This window comes from Nycticebus coucang, chromosome X (assembly GCF_027406575.1).
Source record: "Nycticebus coucang isolate mNycCou1 chromosome X, mNycCou1.pri, whole genome shotgun sequence".
NCBI lineage: Eukaryota > Metazoa > Chordata > Mammalia > Primates > Lorisidae > Nycticebus > Nycticebus coucang.
The window spans coordinates 163,715,826-163,731,331 of NC_069804.1; the positions used below are offsets into that span (position 1 = coordinate 163,715,826).

The 15,506-nt window shown below is 46.0% G+C and overlaps 1 non-coding gene and 2 pseudogenes across 1 annotated transcript; 2 read left to right on the forward strand and 1 right to left on the reverse strand.

The window, feature by feature from the left end:
* LOC128577232 (Krueppel-like factor 4) overlaps positions 1-15,506 on the reverse strand; it is an 873,632-nt pseudogene that overhangs the window by 319,512 nt on the left and 538,614 nt on the right.
* LOC128577233 (Krueppel-like factor 4) overlaps positions 1-15,506 on the forward strand; it is a 793,492-nt pseudogene that overhangs the window by 238,234 nt on the left and 539,752 nt on the right.
* LOC128578694 (U6 spliceosomal RNA) lies at positions 7,100-7,206 on the forward strand. The gene has a single exon (XR_008377834.1). It is a non-coding gene; the product is annotated as a U6 spliceosomal RNA (small nuclear RNA).

Here is a 15,506-nt window from a genome sequence, read left to right on the forward strand (position 1 = left end):
ATAATTAAAGCATGATCTTTGCCCAAGGGCCACACTTGCCCATGTCACCCTCAACAGTACAATTTCCTGCAGCGCCACACACAGGGAAGGAGGCAGAACACACCTCCTCCAACATAAAAGGCCCATCAAAACATGGCCAACAGAGTCCCTCCAATTCAGCCTCTGTCAGCAGCTCTCCTTGGTGCCACTGTCCCCAGCCCTTTCTCACCTAAGGCAATAAGTCCCAGTGGAGGAACTATAGCCAGTGGCATCCTATCTTTCCTGATACAAAAGCCTTTCCCCCTTCCTGAGCTGCTAAGCCTATAATGCTTCTCATTGAAGAACAGACCATCAAACTGCCTGGGGATCCAGCCTTGAAATCCATTATTTCAAGATGTTTTGCTCCGTCTTTTTAGGATCTTTGTCATTAGCAATTACTTGTACTAGTACACAAGCCTCCTACACATATTCTCTGGATAGACACATTGCCCAGAAAATGCACAGAACCTGGCAGGGGGTAACCACTCCTCTTTCAAGAAACTTTCTTAAAAGCCTTTTCATAGGCCTGGTACAGTGACTAACGCCTGCAATCCTAGCACTCTGGGAGGCCTAGGTGGGTGGATTGCTTGACCTCAGTAGTTGGAGACCAGCCTCAGCAAGAGTAGGTCCCCACCTCTACTAAAAACAGAAAACCAAGAGGGGCATTGGGACTGGTGCTGTGGTCTCAGCTACCTCCTCCGAGGCTGAGGAAGAGAATCACTAGAACCCAGGACTTTGAGGTTGCTGTGAGCTAAGATGCCAGGACACTCTAATCCTGGGGCAACAGAGTGAGAATTTGTCCCAGATATAGAAAAAAGTCTTCTCCTACCTTCGATTAATACCACAGAATTCAAGGCCAGCTGAACCTGGATCTGAGTCCCCTCTGGTACTTGCCTGGTTCCATTACCATGGCAAGGTAATTACATGGTCTATAATCATTCGTGTTCTCTGTGAAATGGAGAGCTATTTAGCTACCATCATTTTTAGAGGATGAGGTAAGTACCCAATGAAAAGAACTGATCACAGTTCTCGGTTCTAGTAAACCTTAGTCCCAGTGATAGCTGGGATTGATTTCTTTTAGCATTATCACCACCACCATCAGCATCATTATCCTTACCATCACCATCATTGCAGTAGGCTAAGGTACTTCACAAAATGACCATTGCTGTCCAAGTTACATGACTGGATGCATGTGACAGGGAACCCATATCACAGGGAAAACAGTCAGTTGCATCTTTGTCAATGACAAATGTGAAACCTGTGCCTAGGCCTTATCTTCAAGCGTAGACCGTGACACACTGAAAAGACAGGAGTTAGCATTTAAGAGGGAAGATACAGGTCTGTAATGCCCAAGGGTTAAAATGTGCCTGTCCCTTACCTGTAAAATAACAAGGGTATCAAAGCCTTTATTCAAATTTCTCAATGGAAAACCTCACCTTGCCTTGATAAAGAGCAGGACAAGAATCCTAATGTAACACGTGAGTACTGTCATGGGAAAGCCTCCTTGGACATGATGCCAAATGCTCACAGTGTATGTAAGTCTAGCTACAGAGATTATCAGTGAACTAGTTTTCATTATATTCTCCTGAAATCTCTGAGATCGTGCATGACTACATAGTAACTCCATAATGTGAAGTCATGTTACAACCAAGGGAGCATAACAACCTGTAGCTATATTGTCCCATTTCATCAAATAGTAGCAAAATCAATAGTCTTCCTCTACTCATATGATCCATAGAGTTTCAGTCCAAGGCCTTGACCTGCTTTGCCCATGAGAATTCACTCTCTTCACACCACTTTTGTAAGGAAAAGGAATGAGAAAGTGCTTTAAGGCAAATTGGAGCGTGACGGGGAATAGTGCGCAGGAAATTACCATCCCCACTGGAGCATACAGACTCCTTGGCTACATGCCACTAGAGACTGAGTGAGAAGGCTGGCCTCAGAATGAACTCTTGGGAAAGATCCAAGAAACCAAAAGTCCACCTGAAATTCAGAGGAGGTCCACCTTATCTTCCATCGAGGGCCTGGATCCTGGAGACTGCCACCAATTATGGAAATATCTTTTGCCATCCTCTACCTTTTGGATTCTTCTTAAATGCCATCACCCAGTGCAATTATCCACCAAAGTATGCCTTTTTGATTTCCCTCACAGCCCCTCATCCAAGATCAAAGCAAGCACGCAAAATGAAAACCAAGGAGACCCAAGATGACTGTGACATCACAGAAGCAGAGGACACTACATGAAACACTGTCTGTGTAACAGGGAGGAAGCATCACACCTAACTGAACTTTCACAAGTTCTTATGAAGAAGAAATAATCCATCCTTGACCATCGTTAATATTTGGTTAACAAACTTGTGTGTGGTAAAGTTTTTCCATGTGTTTCCAAACTCAGCTTTCCACGGGGTGGGAAATAAAAATGACTGCCATCTTCCAAGGCTTTAAAAAGCATTTAAACCAATTGCAGGGATAAATCAGAAGACTATGGCTAACAATGTGCTGGATAAAAGGTACACACTTTAGGGTCTATCCGCAAAGAAACGTGGAATTTGATCTAACGTGTGTGAACTTAAGGATCTATGATGCCATCTTCTCCACGACCTTTGTAGAGCAAAGTAGAGGAAGCAGAGGGAGCCACTGAGACTAAGGTTAGAAGTCTTTGGGAGAATACCTTAGAATAGTGCATATTTCTACTTCACATGTGACTTCCCTTTGTCACATTGTCAAATTTCTTCGCCTGAATTTCAATGAATAATTCACTACACAGAAAGGAAATGACTTTACAAAGGCAAAGAAAGAGCAGAGACCTCTCTGGCACTGGCAGTTAGAAGGCCAACACCAGTCTGCACAAGTGACAAACAGTAGAGGTCTTACCCAAGCGGGCGACTCAGCCCTCTCCTCCTCCATGTACAGTGTCTGAGGTAGTCAGAGCAGAATGTGGCTCAGGAGAAGGAAAAGCCTTGGATCCTGGGCTCACTTTTCCTTCACAGCGTGATTAAGAGATGTGGTTTCCAAGGAGATACTCCAGAAACCCCTGAGGAAACTTGATGTCCCTGGGAAACAAAACAAACATTTAAATGATATTATGGCCAACTCCAGGCAGTGTGGCTGATGATCACACTTGATTTCCACAACATGCGCCAAGGAAGGCAGAGTGGCTTTAAATCTGGTTTAAATGAGCATATTTTTCCTTGTTATCTTGTTAATTGCCAGACCTCCTTTCCAGTAAAAATCAAATAAATCCCAAACGGTTGTGTGAGCAGCAACGATTCCAAACTTACATGTCAGGATTCCAGACCTTTGGTATAGCGATGACTTTACGTCTCTAATGGTGTCAGTTAACTTTTAGCAATTAATATGATTCAATCTTTCATTTGGCTTCAGTGAAAATGTGTCAGTCCGGAAATGTAGATAGCACAGTTTTGAAAAATTACATTGTTTTCCTTAAGGAATATAATTCTGGAAGGGAGAGCCTATTTTACCTAAATAGTTTTGCATATACTCACTGTTACATACAGAACCTATTTTAATACAAATGACATTTCAAATGAATTATATTCTATAGACTTTCAAACTTACTAAAAATATAAGTATATGAATCTACTGATATCAGTGTTAAACTCTCGCTTTCAGCATTCAGTGGATTTGTCTAGTAAGAAGAAATCATATAATGGTTTTTATTTTGTCGACCACTCAAAACTACATCAAAGAGCCAGAATATTTTCAAATGGAATGATAATTACTTTAGTCTAATAAGTTGTCTTGGGATTCCTGCATAAGTATCTGTACGGATGGTGTGAGATGGTTATCTTCCGGAAGAGTTCTATCAAGATTTTATGAATTAAAGGCTGAGGGATCAAGCTTTTGCAAAGTGCAACATTCTGAATTAGGTGATTTACTTTGTGAGGAGGTTTGCTGTAATAAATTTGCGTTTCTTGCAGATTTATTTCACTGTCTGAATACTCTTAGTAAGAGTATCCTGAGAAATTATGAAAATATTCTCATATTTACATATAAAATGCATGCTTTCAGAGATAAATTACTGCTCTGGAGGGAAAGGATTCAAAGAGAAAATGCAGTAGAAATGTTTGAGCTAGTGACGAGGTGTGCACTGGAAAAAAATCTTATTGAACCAATTTTCCAAACTTTACATTCATGGTACAGAAAGTTCAAAATATATACTCATTCACCTGCACTTGCCATAAGATCTCTGGACTGGGTGAGAAATCCCTTTCTTTTAAGTGCATGTATGCCAGCAAATTTAAATATTATAGAAGACAAAGAGTTGACAGAAAGAAGAAATGACAGAGGATTGCAACTAAAATATTCAACGGAAGATACTATCAACTTTTGGTTCACTCTCAAGGGTGAATTTGCAAATGTTACCAAAACAAAAAGAAAAAACAGAAATACTTCTTCCATTCTCAGTGTGTCAATTGGTCTATATGGAATTATGTTCTATGTCCTGTCTTTCTGTTTCGACATTGTGAAAATCAATTTGTACCCGTCTTGTCCCAGCTCATGCAGGTGTATGATTGCCAGACCTACACTTCCTCTGAATCCGAGGTACTTCACACCCAAACATAAACTGCATCTTCCTCCTGTGCTGTAATGTTCTGTGATCTCACCTAGTAATACTTGTTTATTCTAGTCATTAGTCCAAGATCAAGGAAAGTTAGCATAACGGATGTTGACTAAGACAAGCAACGTTTCAGATGAGGTCTCTGGGCAGACTCCTGGAACAAGTACATTGCTTCCCAATTAGCAAGGGTTGTGGGGTGTCTAATGCCAAGATGTGGGTTCAGGAGATTCTAGGAATTCACACTGCTCATGCTCTCCACCTTTGCAGATCTCATGGCTGCAGTCTTTCCTTGTCAGCGCCTAGCATGGAAACAAAGCCCTGAAGTGCTGTGCGATCTAGGTGCACATCTGCCAACCAGCAATTAGGATTAGGACCTGGCGTTCAGCAGTGGGTAGGAGAGATGTCCAGCTCGGCTTTCCCATTACAGTCACACATACACACCCATGATAGAGACCCAGGTTAGGGCAATCAGAGAGGCCCCAGCAACTGCTTATGCTGCAAGGGAACTCAGAGTCCACCCACACACCCACCCACACACCCCAAATGCCTTTCAATGACCCCAATTCCAAAAGGAGGTAGATAGGGGTTTGGGAGAGGCATGTCAGCCTTGATGTGATAAATGACATCCAAGAGACAGCAGGTTCCCTTCCTTCCCCCTAAGCCAACAGACATACCTCCAACTTCAGAAATCTGGGGAGAGCTGGGACTCTGGTTTCAAACACAGGCAGTCAGCCCAGGATGCTGATAAATATTTCTCACCAACAGCATGAATTAGTGCATCCTTGTCGTGTCAGAAATTAGATCGTCCCATGGATCCTAAGATTCCCATTTCTTTCTATAGCGCCTAAAGTTTCTCTACTGAGCAGAGCCTTCAATCACACCTTATTTGCTCTCCTGACATATAATGCTATGAAAGAATGAATGAATAAATGAATAATATAGTAAAGAAAAGATTAGAGCCAACAGATAAACGTGCCCCTGGAGAAAGCTGAGTTAGGTGCCATATTGGACACAGAGAGACACAGTGTAACAGAGGGCCCAAGGCGTGTTTTCTTGCTGTCTGGAGTCTTGCTCTCCCTCAGGCAGAGTCCAAGGAGGATCTCCATGGGGCCTGATGCTGACAGGACTGGGAAGGCCTCTTCTCACAACAGAGTCCCAGGTTCCCCATATATAACACAGTCGAGCACAAAAGTGAACAAGTGAATATTTATTTAGAAGAAGAAAAAAATTGATGACAGCCACACCAGAATTTCCCCAAACTACTATTTCTTTGGAAGTGCGTTCATATATTTTCTTAGCCACTGCACCTATGTGGTTGTACAATTTCAAGTGTGATGGAGCACAAGTTCAGGGTGAAGGACATGATGATTTTACTGTGACTGCACACAGCTACTTTGCAAATTTTACCAAACACACATGGGAACACACAATGTAGGAAAATGGTTGACTGCCTCTCGGAACAAAAAATGCACTTGGGTTCATGTTAAGCCTTTAGTGTTTATTTTCAAATCAAGTTGGAAAAACAAACTAGGTTTTCTAACATTAATTCTCATGAAAACCTCTTGTTTCAAGTTAGATTAACTATTCATGCGCTTTGCAACTTATCTCTTCATTGCACCTGTTTAATTCTCTTGTGACAAGGGCCACATTTAGCCAAATGGGGGCAGTTTCTACAACCCATTTTCAAATTTTCAAGCCCTGCTTCCCCTACTGCTCTAGCTAGCATTCTGGAATGACTGCGCAGTCTGCATTTATACCACTGGGACCTGTGGGAGCTAACTGATGGATAAGTCGAAAGATAAAGCTTGGCTGGTCTGAGACAAATGAGCACATTTCAGGGGATACTGGTCCAGGACAAGGTGTTTGCTTTGTGCAGTTCACACCAAAATAGATGGGCTGCTGGACAGTCAGCCTGGCACTTAGGCGTAGAGCAGCCAGCCTGTGCATGGGGACAGGCAGCTACACAAAGAAAAGGTCCAGTAGCTGTCAGGTGTCAGTACAGCCTGAAGCCTGTCTTAGGAAATCGTCCAGCTATGGAAGAACTGCTCTCATAAATGGAATTTCCGAGGGACACAGAGTTTATGGTTTTGCACAAACATGACAGAATGTTTGCTGGACACTGAGCAGCCACCCACAGATGGACCACACGCAGGGGGTCCAGGAATTTTGTGTCTGACTTTCAGCTTGCTTTTGGAAGAGGCATCAGAAGTCAGGTAGCGATAATATATAAGAAAATATCTGTCATCAGATTTAACTCTCAGGGCCTGTTTTCAAAAATTTAAATAGGCTTGCAGGGAAAATTCAGGCATCCTCTTAAAAAGGAAATCTAATGAAAACTCCAATGTATAATGTAAAAATATATGTTAGACTTTAGAAATGATTGTTACTTCATAGCCGATATCAGTGACTTGTCATGGAAAAAACAAAAAACAAACAAACAAAAAAAACGGGTGTGTGTTCTACATGAAAATTTCAAGTACGTTTAAAAGACATGGTATGGTGCTCACTTCAGCAGCACGTATACTAAAATTGAAATAATACAGAGAACATTTGCATGGCCCCTGCACAAGGATAACACGCAAATTCGTGAAGTGTTCCATATTTTTGTTAAAATGTCCATACTACCCAAAGCAATATACAATTTTAACGCAATCCCAATTAAAGCTCCACTGTCATACTTTAAAGATCTTGAATAAATAATACTTTGTTTTATATGAAATCATAAAAACCTCAAATAGCCAAGACATTACTGCAAAATAAAAACGAAGCAGGAGGAATCACGCTGCCAGACCTCAGACTATACTATAAATCAATAGTGATCAAAACAGCATGGTACTGGCACAAAAACAGAGAAGTAGATGTCTGGAACAGAATAGAGAACCAAGAGATGAACCCAGATATTTACCATTATTTGATCTTTGACAAGCCAATTAAAAACACTCAGTGGAGAAAAGATTCCCTATTTAACAAACGGTGCTGGGTGAACTGGCTGGCGATCTGTAGAAGACTGAAACTGGACCCACACCTTTCACCATTAACTAAGATAAGACTCTCACTGGATTAAAGATTTAAACCTAAGACATGGAACTATAAAAATACTTGAAGAAAGTGCAGGGAAAGCTCTTGAGGAAATCGTCCTCGGCAAATATTTTATGAGGAGGACACCCCGGGCAATTAAAGCAGCATCAAAAATACACTACTGGGACCCGATCAAACTAAAAAGCTTCTGCACAGCCAAGAACACAGTAAGTAAAGCAAGCAGAGAGCCCTCAGAATGGGAGAAGATATTTGCAGGTTATGTCTCTGAAAAAGGTTTAATAACCAGAATCCACAGAGAACTCAAACATATTAGCAAGAAAAGAACAAGTGATACCATCTCTGGGTGAGCAAAGGACTTGACGAGAAACTTCTCTGAAGAAGACAGGTGCATGGCCTACAGACATATGAAAAAATGCTCATCATCCTTAATCACCGGAGAAATGCAAATCGAAACTACTTGGAGATATCATCTAACTCCAGTAAGATTAGCCCATATCACAAAATCCCAAGACCAGAGATGTTGGCGTGGATGTGGAGAAAAGGGAACACTTCTACACTGCTGGTGGGAATGCAAATTAATACGTTCCTTTTGGAAAGATGTTTGGATCGCTTCTCGGCCTTTTGGCTAAGATCAAGTGTAGTGGAAAGATGTTTGGAGAACACTTCGAGATCTAAAAATAGACCTGCGATTCGATCCTACAATTCCTCTATTAGGTATATACCCAGAAGACCAAAAATCACATCATGACAAAGATATTTGTACCAGAATGTTTATTGCAGCCCAATTCATAATCGCTAAGTCATGGAAAAAGCCCAAGTGCCCATCGACCCAGAAATAGATTAATAAATTGTGGTGTATGTACACCATGGAATATTATGCAGCGTTAAAGAAAGATGGAGACTTTATCTCTTTCATGTTTACATGGATGGAGCTGGAACATATTCTTCTTAGTAAAGTATCTCAAGAATGGAAGAAAAAGTATCTAATGTACTCAGCCCTACTATGAAACTAATTTATAGCTTTCATGAAAGCTATAACCCAATTAATAACCTAAGAATATGGGGAAAGGGGAAAGGGAGGGGAGGGGGGAGGATGGGCAGAGGGAGGGTAATTGGTGGGACCTCACCTACAGTGCCTCTTACAAGGGTACATGTGAAACTTACTAAATGTAGAATATAAATGTCAGAACACCATAACTAAGAAAATGCCAGGAAGGTGATGTAACCAGTGTGATGAAAATTTGTCAAATGTTATATAAAATCAGTGTATGGTGAAAAAAAAAATAAATAAAAATAAAAAAAAGACATGGTATGAAAATCGAGATTTTTCCTCTGGAAACATCTGGGCAATGACACATCCAAAAAAAGTCAAGGGAAATAAACTGTTTGCAATGTTTTTACAAAATAGCTCCTGGAGAGTTTGGGAAGGAGAAGAGACAATGAACAGTGCAGCTGACTGCCCACCAGCCCATCGACTTTGATATGAACCACACAAAACACAAACACTAGAGATGGATCCAGGACGAGTTATGCATGTGCCCAAAGTCTCGAATCTCCAGAACACATTTACTTGCCACAGAGAATCATCACGACTTTCATAGAGATGGGTTTCGGAATGAATTCCAGAGAGGAGGAGGCTGCCTGCTAGGACAGGGCACAGGAGCAGACCTAATAAACTCGCCTGGTGGCTGCTGCTTTCTTTCTAGTTTTCATTAAGATATTCTTGTCAAAGAGTTCTTTCTCACGGTAATGCACGGGTTGTCCCCGCGGGTACTTCTCTTCTGCTGCCTGGTAGTCTAGCCCCTCAAGTGTGGCAATTGCATAAATGATTGCTTCCGTCAGAAGGACTTCCAGAACGAAATTGACCTTGTCATCCCTTATCCGAGTCAGCACAACACGGTCTATGTGTTTGTAGACTTCCTGTGAGTGTTTGACCACCACATCCAACTGATCCTCATCTTCCAGGTATGACTTGAATTGAAAAATGATGTCAGCCTTCTTGCCTTTCAAGATGTCCAGAAGCTGGTGGTCAGCCCCCTTTCTCTTCACGATGAAGTCCACCAGCTGCTGGTTGGCTCGGTCCCGAGCGGCCCGCATCCGGTCCGGGAGAATTCTCTTGCAGGGCCCCTTCCAGTGCCAGGAGGCCTCCTCCTCAGAATCCTCCAGATCTGCGTAATGCACCTTTGGAAAGTCAATCTCCAGGTCCCCGTCTTGGACGGCTTTCCTGATGGGGTAGCTGAGGTCAGCAGCGTAGTAGTGGAGGAAGGAGCCAGCAAAGAGCCGCGGGCGAGTCCCTCTCGGTAGTGGGAGATCAGGGAGAGGCACCAGTTGACGCTCTGCCTGTACTCTTTCTCGGCTCTCTTCAGTAGCTGCTCCTTCTCTTTACCATCCAGGGGCTTTAGTCTCCGAAGAGGGACGCGGATGCCGCTCTTCTCAGGGCGCAGGTTTGCCTCAATCGGGAGCACCCCGGCGGTCTTCTCTGCCTTGCCGACACTCTTTACCACTCCCGGCCAAAACGGAAGGTCTTGACATTTAAACCAGACCACGGTTCCTCTTTCAATGGGACAAGGCTACTGCAGGGATGCAATCCTGGAGGGTTGCCCCTGTCCCTGTTTTTTACTGCCAGCTGTTTTAAGAGTGGTGACGGGCTTAGTAGACTTTGGTGAAAGTCTTACAGTCCCTTCTCCAAATGTGGGACTTGAAGCTTCCTCTTCCTATTCACAGGCAAGTACCACCGCCTTGGGAGCGGGGGTCTGCAGGCTGCTGTGGACCCTCCAGGCCCAGCTGCCCAGCACCCACTACAGGGTGCTCAGTGCTCCCTGCACAGCCCAAACGTGCAGATGAGGAGGCATCCAGGTGCTTTGGGCAGGTGTCCTGTACCTCTCTGTCCAGAGCCTTGGGCACAGTGGGGATCAGCCCCAGTGGCCTAGATGGAGTCACCTGTTGGTCTTAAGCACGTGCATCCTCCTCCATGACTGGGGGACGCAAGGACGTGACTGTGGAGGTGCCTGCCTTTCTCTTGCCCTCTTGCCCACCATCATGCTCCAAAAGCATCAGGAAATCTTGAGGCACCCTGGTGCTGTGTGATGCCTTGGTCTGGGTCTCTCCTGTGGTAGGAGCAACGGCTGTGCGCACCTGTGACGCACTACCGTGCACACCCTTCTTGCTCTCCGAATGCACCAACAGTGACCCTGGGTCTTCACGTTTGCCAGGACACTTCTGTGACTTCCCTTTACATTTCTGAATGCTTTCCAAGAGGGGGTGGCCTGGCTCAGTTGGCCAGCACCTTCTGGGATGGCGTGGTGGCCTCCTGTACATCTGGTTTTCTCTGATTCAGAATCTCCAGGGCCACTTTCAGGGCTCTTCTGTGGCACTCTTCCTGTTCAGGTGCAGCTCTGACTTTCCACTGCACCACTGCTGACGAGGAGGCAATAGCTTCAATTTCAGCCTTAGGGGCTGCACGTCTGCGCCCTCCACTTTAACTTTTTCATCTGCCGAGAGGATTTGAACTGCTAGAGAAAATGCCCCCTTCTGCTTATTTTTCAGCAAAGCCCCAGGTCTGGACAAAACCCTTGCAGGTTATAACCGGCCTTTCCATTTGCAGAGGACATACTTAGAGTCCATGATGACATGGACCATGAGTGAGGAGGTCACTAAGAGAGGCTGAGGTGTACGCTGCCCTGTCCAGTGCTACCGCAGCTCTTGCCTGAGTCCTCCTGTGCCTTCGCACTCAGGGGTTTGCAGCCCACGTGGCCGTCTCCCTCCACTGGGATTTCCCAGAGATGCTTGAGCTCAAGCTTTCAGTGCACAATACTGGAGTGTACTGGAGTGCGGAAAGCAAAGGACTTGAGTCAGAAAAAACATCCCTTTGTAGAGAGCAGAGGCACCGTGCAGTCCCAATGAGACTGATACGAGATGGATGGGGCGAGGAAACACAATAGGTGTGTTTGATGGGGGCTGGTAAATGGCAAGAATCTGGGGACAAATACAGAGGGGCCATGGGTGTCTTGGAACACTCCGAGCCAGTCTGGTCCTAGTTGTAACGAGTACACTGAGGAATACATCTGCGTGAGGGAGGGGTATGTCCTGTCAGGGACCCTGTTTTTCTTAAGGGATGTTCTATGACTTTTGGTTTCAGCCTATGGGAAAACTTTCTTGTTTCTTTCTTCTAGGGTGCTAGTGCTGCTTTGCGCACAGCAGGAACCCTGAGGCCATCTCCTGGGTACAGACATGTGCAATGGCATGAGCTGAGAAGCCAGAGGCCACAAGCATTGTGCTGATGATGGCTGGCTGTCGTGGTCCATGAGGACTGCTGCAGCACTGGTCACTGGCTACAACCTGCACCTCTGTGTTGTGGCTTAAAACTTGGCCTCCCAAACACTATGTCTGAAATTCTTAGGATGAAAGCAAGTGTCTACAGAGCGGGGTACAAAGAAACCCACACCCCACATTCCCACGAGAAATGGCTGCAAACGGATGTTCAGTCAATGGACAAGTCTTACCCGGCAACAGGCGTGTCACTGGCTTCTCCAGTGCCAGCTACCTGTGAGCACACCCTTGTCGCTTGCTGTCTCTCAGGCACACTGTTTTCCCAGGGACCCAACGATGCCAAACGAGGATACCCAGGACCCAGGCACCACCAACGTCAATCTGGAAAATCCAAAACAGACAAAAGTTAAGTCAGTTAAGTGGGGATAGATTTGTCACGTTCCCTCCCCAGCTCTCTCATCCCTGCCTATTTGGAACACAAGTGACATCTTAATCTCATCCACAAAGTCATGTCGTGTTGGTTTTCTTCCTTCTTTTGCAGTTCAGAATACTGCTGCGTTACGCTTCTTTGTGGATGCCAGTCTTGTCCTATTTCAGAACAGAGGGGATTATTCCTTGTCTGATAGCAGTGGTCTTGGAGTGTAGAACCAAACTGAGGTTTTTAATGTTGATGCATCTTTCCAATTCACGGTAACATTAAGGGTGCTTGCAGGGAATATGAAATGCACAGAAAGATTCGTGAAAGGGACAGCATGTTACGGATGCTCACTCTTTACTGCATGGCGCGCATCTTTCCAACACATTACCCAGGTGTTCACGTGCTCACATACGTGTACATGGCATGTTCCACTAGATTTGCTGCCATAAGGGACTTGGACACAGTGTCTTGTGAGTGCCCATTCTCCTACAGAGTTTTTGTGAGTCTCTTCGCAACAAGGTTTCCCAGGTGTCCACACTTTATTCAATGTGATGTCCCACTTTATAGAAATGTGTGCTGCAGAAGATGAGATTTTTCCTGCAATCATTCTCTTCCCACCTTCTTACCCCAAATACTCTTAATATTCTCTAGTTTTCTCTAATCTTGTGCAATATATACTATATCTCACTTGCATATTTTAGCACAGGCTTCGTGGACTTCAAGTTATAAGTTTCATGGCGTGAAAGATCATTTCTTAATAAGTGCACTTATACGTGTCTCGTTCACACTCACCTGTAGGTGTAAGATGAATGCGGAATAATAATGAAATACACATACTTGGCCCAGCGCCTATGGCTCACCGCCTATGGCTCACCCTTCTCCGTGCTCTAGATCCTCCCTTCTGGGACACTCCTCAGGGTGAAGACCTGGCTGGGGACCTGAGGAGCCAAGGCTGGGTACCACAATAGGGTGGATCCTGGAGGTGGAGGGCGGCGGTGCTGCCCCCAGTGAGGCCCCGCTTCCACGCACCTGGTACTGACCAATCATAGAGGCCGGCTGCTCCTGCGCAGTCCTGGCCTCAGAGGAGCGCCTCGGTGATGTCTAGCGGAGGTCATACCGGTCCTGTGGGGGGCGCTGTCAGGTTGAGTGTGATGAGACACCACCACGTGTTGAGTTGGGTCTGGCAGAGCTCAGTGGCCCTGTGGCCACCAAGGCCTAGGGTTTGGAACCAGAAAAGGGTGGGCCGAAGCTGATCTCTGAGGAGAAGTCCCTGGCCTGGGTCTATGTGACAGCACTGATTGCAGGCCCAGGGTTGGGTCGGAGGGTCCCCAGGTCCCCTGACAGAGGCTCATGGACGGGGGGAATGGGTTGGGGCAGTACAGGTCTGTCCCTCCTGCCCAGCCACCATCCAAACTGCACTCTCCCGTCACTCGGGGATTCCCCTGGTGTCAGTGCGGGTGAGCCGGCAGTGCCTATACCTGAGAGTCCCCAACAGGGGCAGAATGGATCATTTCCCATCCCGAGGGCTCAAACTCACCATGCATTCTGACTCACGGGCATGCAGGGCGTCCTTGGGGTCCTGAGGGCCAGGGCTGCACTTTGTTCCTAGGGCCCGGCGGCGCGGGTCTGTGCAAGGGGACCTCAGTGGTGTGTAGGGTGCAAGTGCGCCCTCTGTGGCCAGCACAGGGAATGGCAGGAGTGGGCGGGTGGCACCATCTTCCTGGTCCTCTCCTGCTGCCACAGGAGGCACAAGAGAGCCCAGCCCTGCTCTTGTTAACCCAGACAACCTCACACTCATTCGTGGGCTCTCACTCAACTTGTCCCTACTTCTGTAGAGTGTCATTGCCATCACAAGGGCAGCAGTCCTCTCTAGCACTAAAGACAGACAACAGTGATGCCTTGGAGAAGGCTTTCCACAGGGAGGGCTGAGAGGGCCCTGTGGAGGCTCAGGCTTTGGCAGCCTATGACCTGGGGCACTCAGGTAAAAGCCCAGGAAGGTGAGGGGACCACGAAGGCTGTGCCCTCCCCAGGGCTCGGTCTGTTTGGTGTCTTTGCAGCTTGGCCGGGTCATTGCTCTGGATTCTGTGTGGGTAAACGATGCAGAGCCCTAGGTTCTCCCTTCAGTGGGTCAGGCCCCCAGCCCACAGGGAAGTTTGAAGCCCCCCAGCCCAGCTCTCCCGCAGGGGTGCAGCCCTGCTTCCTCCTGTCCTGTAGGCGGTGCATGGCTTGCTGTGACTGGAACCCTGAAACGGGGCATAAAGCGGGGCTGTGTATAAAGGTCAGGGCCCAGGCTCATTTCCCATGACTGGCACCTAGCGCTTGCATGCACCCATCTGCTTTCCATGTTTTGGTGGCAGACAGCCCAGGAATTCTGCCACTGCCATATTGCTCCAGAGCCCTTCCTTTAAACACCTTTGCCCTTTTCCATTCAATGCAACAAACATTCCAGGAATCGACGACTATAGAGGAAGCAGCCCCTTTTCAGAAGCAGCTGAGCAGGATGTGTGGTACTGTGTGGAGAGTAATTTTTGGCCGCTGATAAAGTCAGTAGGACAATCAGCTCTGACTCACGTGGCACTAGTTGTGTGTAAAGCAAGTGGCATATGATGCTTCTCCTGGTGCACACGTGATATTTCACTGACCCCTAAGTAAAACTTACTGCAATCTCTTCACAGGAATGAGTCCCAGAACATGTTGGAGAAACTGGAAGTTATGTGTGAGGAGGTATAGACAGGTAAAGGTTCTTTTCATAACCGTGTACCTTAGATAACAGGAACTGTCCACAGTGGGCTGCACTGCTGTTCCTTCCTGCCTGGTTCTCATGCACAGGATGTCCCGGCAGCACGGAGTGGGATTCAGCCGCCTACATTTCTTTCCTTACCCCTTCTGATCGTTGGTGTGAAGGGGGTGGTACCTACAGTGGTACCATCAATGGTAAGACTGATGCTCTTATTTAATGCACTGTGGATTACCAGGACAGCCTGGTGGACTAATCTCTCTTCCACCTTGGGCCACATAGCAAGTCATCTTTCTAGTTTAAATGTCAATGTTTAATTTTCCCATGTCAGCTTTTTTCTAGAACTTTGGAAATTCTTTCCTTTGGTTGGCGGCAGTGCAGGCTGAGACCTCTGCCATAGCTGCTTGTGGTTATATGGGCCCTAATGACCCCTATAATGGAGA